This window comes from Alexandromys fortis, unplaced genomic scaffold, assembly GCF_014885135.2.
Source record: "Alexandromys fortis isolate MF-2015 unplaced genomic scaffold, M_Fortis_MF-2015_v1.1 scaffold_350, whole genome shotgun sequence".
Classification (NCBI taxonomy): domain Eukaryota; kingdom Metazoa; phylum Chordata; class Mammalia; order Rodentia; family Cricetidae; genus Alexandromys; species Alexandromys fortis.
The window spans coordinates 431,360-436,270 of NW_026068263.1; the positions used below are offsets into that span (position 1 = coordinate 431,360).

General features: G+C 37.2%; 1 pseudogene; it reads right to left on the bottom strand.

Moving 5' to 3' along the window:
• LOC126494470 (olfactory receptor 7A17-like) overlaps positions 1-4,911 on the bottom strand; it is a 21,886-nt pseudogene continuing 16,975 nt past the window's right edge.

Sequence of the window (4,911 nt, forward strand, 5' to 3'; positions counted from 1 at the left end):
TAACTGCCATTTGCTCTTTTATTTTGAGAAATTGGATATCAAGCCCATGTTTCTTGCACAGTAAACAAGAGTTCTGCCACTGAGCTACACCATCATGACTAATAATAATAATAACCATAGCAAGGCTCAGTCATTACATTTTGTAGGGAAACATAGAAGTTATTTTGAGACATTCTTAGTAAAATTATTTTCCAGACAGAGGCCAAAGAAAAACAGTGCCCAGCAAGCATTGTGCAGAAGACAACAATGACTTAGATACACTGAGTCAATGATGTGTATGTATACATCTCATTTCTCTTACTTGCTGTGTTTTCTACTTGATTCTCCCATCCTTACAAATATATATCCTTGAAAATGTTTGCATAGTAAGTATAGTTACTGGTGACCCATGATTAATTTTAGTTGTTTCCATGATTATCTTTGGCTGTGGACTCATTTCATGAGTAGTATTTCTTTTTTGTATCTTAAGACTTCAGAAGAATGTAACATTTTAAGGAATACACTAATTATTACACCCTAGATTAATGTATCCACTATTCTATTATCACACTGGGATCTATCTCCAATGCTATAAAAATGTCTTCTAAAAGCCTGACTCAGGTCCCTATTCCTCAGGCTGTAGATGAAGGGGTTCAACATGAGAAATACCACAGTATACATCACTGAAGTAACTGAACACTCTCTGGAGGTATAGAATGTTTGAGAAGTGAGGTAGACACTAAGGCCTGTACCACAGAACAATGAGACTACTGAAAGATGGGACCCACAAGTAAAAAAGGCTTTATATTTCCCCCCTTTAGATAAAAGGTACACTATGGAGTTGATGATTTAGAGTAAGAGAAAAGAATACCTATCAAACCTGTTACATGGTAGAGCAAGACATCATTGGCATGGGTGTCTGAGCAAGCAAGCTTGAGAATCTAAGCAGGTTCACAGAAGTAGTGAGGGATTTCTGTTTTCTTGCAGAAACACACCCTCAAAGACATTAATGTTTGTAAAAATGAATAGGTCAGAAAGATTAGCCAAGATAGTAGAAGCAGAAGTCCACAAAGGAGAGGGTTTATGTAGCACAAGGGGTGACATATGGCCACACATATGTCGTAGAACATTACTGTCAGTAACAAACTATCCAATCCAGAAAAAAAAATGAAAAAATACATCTGGGTGAGGCAGCCTTCATAGGTGATGGATAATATTCACTAACATCTTGAGAACTATGGTGGAGATGAAATAAATGTCTGTGAAAGATAGGTTACAAAGGAAGAAATACATTGGGGTCCAGAGGTGGAAGTCAGAGCCAATGGCCAGGATGATAAACAGGTTTCCTATGATGCAGACCAAGCAAATTAACAGAAACAGTCCAAATAGAAGTGGTTGGATATCATCTTCTTTTGAAAGTCACAAAAGGATGAAATTTGAAGTGGCTGTTAAGTTCTTTGGTTTCAGATAATTTACAGGATCTTAAACTTGAGGCAGTCTGAGCTGTGTGGAAAAATTATATCTACAACAAAAACAAAAAGAAAAGGAAAAAGCTATATATATATAATCTCTTCATGTATAATATATATTTCTTATAGTTTCTCAAAATCATAGTGAAGCTATAATAATGCTTATATTATATTACTCTAATATATATTATCTAAAAGTAATTTAAACATACAGAAGAGAGTATGGAGGTTCTACACAAAAGCTATACTACTTCATAGAAGAGATTTGACAGCCACAGATTTAAAGTCATCCTAAGGGGATTACATTGTCTGCAGATACAGAGGAATAACTATAAGAATACTTATTCTATAAATGTCTGTTCACTGAATGATAGATAGTTCAGAAGAAAACTCCAAGTTAAACTAGAGGCTGTTCACCAAACCATTCAGTTGGGCTGAAGATAGAGCTCAGTGGTAGTGGGTACTCAGCATGTGTATGACTTTGACTTCAATCTTTACCTCCATAGAAATTAAAAAGTACATGAACAATCTCTTAGCCAAAAAGAGAGACACCATTTATCACTAATATTTTTAGTTGGACATAAAGGTAATGACAGCTTACTATAGCTTTTTCTCAATTTACTGCATTTAAATTTGTGTTTAGATACAATGTTCTGGCTCATAATGGAATTTATTAACTTTAATATTCTGTCTTCTATTTTATCCATGCATTACATAAGATTTCTCCCTTTGAGTTGAAATGCCCTTTCTAAAGTGCATGGTCTTAGTTTCTACTTCTTTGGAGATAAATTCTCTTGATTGATACATGTTGATGTGTATAGTGCCACTTCCATATCCTCATCCTTTTCTTAACTCACAATTATTGGACTTACCAGTGCATGCCAGAAATACAATAAGACTATGCATAGAAAAAGACAAATGCACATACCACACAATTGTAAAGCAGCACTTGGGAAGCTAAGATGGGGGAATAGCAAGGCTGAGGCCATCTGAGACTCATAGACACTGTTTCAAAAAGGAAAAAGTACACAGGTCCTTCCTGCCTTTCTGGAGATTTGAGTGACACAAATATAGTCTTTGACTTATGTTCAGTAGTTCTGGTCAAGATATGTGATCCATTTTAGCAATAATAATCTTAACTGTGTTAGGAAAAGTAGCTGTTCAAGGTGAAGGATACTATATCAGTTTTATTAACATGCAAATTAAGATTGTTTTGAGATTCCATCTCTTCCCCAGCGAAAATGGCTATCAACAAGAAAACAAATGTTGACAAGGATATGAGACGAGCAAAACCCTTCTTCACTGGTAATGTAATCTCAAGCAGTCACTATGGAAACCAGTTCAGAAGAAGTACAGTATAGCTCAGCTCCACTATTCTTACATATACCCAAAGGTCCCTGTATTATACCACAGAGATCTTTGTACATCAGTGCTCATTGCCACTGTATTCTTAATATCCAATAAATAGAGACAACCTCAGCATTAATCAGCTGATGAAAGGATAAGGAAAATGTGGTACATTTGCATGATGGAATTTTATACCATGAAAATATTAAAAAAACAGACAGAATGTGGAAAATATTGTTACATAACCAATAACCAAATCCCAAAAAATACATAGTGGATGTCCCCTATGTTCTCCCAAAAAGTACATAGTGCATGTCCCTTATGTTCTATTATGTGAATCCTCTCTCTCTCTCTCTCTCTCTCTCTCTCTCTCTCTCTCTCTCTCTCTCTCAGAGAGAGATCTGTATCTGTGTCTATTGTATGGTTGCATTTGCATAGAGGCCAGGAAACTAGAAAGGAACCCATAAGAGGATAAATAAAGGGTTCTTAAGGGAGTGGAGTAGTGAGGTTAATAAAATGCATTTAATATGAAAACAGAACAGAGAAATACAGAAAGTGAAAAGGCTTAAGTGGTAGTGAAGATAGCGAAATGAAGGAACAGAGGGGATAATAGAAGAAAATAAAATTAGTAAACAAAAAAGTAAAAAAAAGCCACACATAAAAGTATTTTATAAAGTGATTTAAAAAAATCTACTCAATATCTTACAATCCTAGTAATATCCTAAGCAATTTCATAATCAGTACTTACCTAATGTCTTCTCCTGGAGTCCTTCATTATCTGGAAAAATTCTGTCCTTTCACTTTTTGTTTGATATTACAGTGGTGGAGATGAAACCCAGGACAAGAGCTCCATCATTGAGCTATCTCCACATATTTCTCTATATTTTGTGCTAAATTCTACACTGTTGCTCACAATAAACAAGAATGACCATTTGATTTCCATTGTTCCTTTAAAGATTTGGGGTTATGCATGCAATAGTATCCTTACTGGGGATACATTTAAATGAGTTTGTAAAGTAGTTCAGAAAGAAAGATGTGAATTTTAGATGGTGTGGAAGAATTGTCTGTATTCTGTCAATCATGTTTTAAATAAATGCTGATTGGCCAGGCAGGAAGTATAGGTGGGTCAACCAGACAGGAAGTAGATGCGGGGTGATGAGAACAGGAGAATTCTGGGAAAGAGGAAGCCCATTCCCCCAGTCCTGCACAGATCATGGAAGAAGCAAGATGTGACCTGCCCCGCTGAGAAAGGTACCTAGCCATGTGGCTAATATAGACTAGAATAATGGGCTAACATAAGTTATAAGAGCTAATACAAAGCCCAAGCTAATGGGCCAATCAGTTTATCATTAATATAGACTTTCTGTGTGATTTTCTCTGGGACTAAATGGCTGGGGAACTGGGTGGGACAGAAACCCCAACAAGCAGCCCAACCCTCATGTTATAGAATGGCACCCATGTGGATAACTGCATCCACAGAAAGTCTGAGAAAGCTTGGGAAAGATTACAGCCTGTTTTCTTGGATAGCAGCAGTTTCTATAGTCTGCTCTGCTTGCTAGAGGCAAACAAGCACTCTCATTTAAGAGAGGCTTCCTGACTCAGCTTTAGCTGCAAAACCCTGCAGCTCTTTAAGAGTTCCTGCCACAAAACACTTAAATGGTGTTGAAAAAAGCTGAACGCATGCTTTTTGGTTTTTAGCTGTAGCAGGAAAAAAGCCATGCTGTTTTAAAATGCTGGCTTTCTGGGCCATCCTGCCAGTGTTAATTCTGACTCTTTGAGGCAAAAGGTCCAACTACAGAGAGAGAATTTGTGTGTTGTTTGTGGACACACTGTTGCAGCTTGAAAAGCCATAGAGTTGTGGCAATAAACATGACTACAGCTAGTACATCTGCCATTAGGTTAGAATTGCAGAATGTTGAAATAAGAGCGGCGGGGCTGCGTCCCCAACACCCCGGCCGCTTGGCTAGCTCATGCCCGAAATAACAACACACAAACTGTATTCATTTAAGAACTGCTTGGCCCATGAACTCTAACCCTTACAGGCTAATTCTCGCACCTGGACTAGCCCATTTCTAATGATGTGTGTAAGCACCCCAAGGTGCGCTTACCGGGAAGA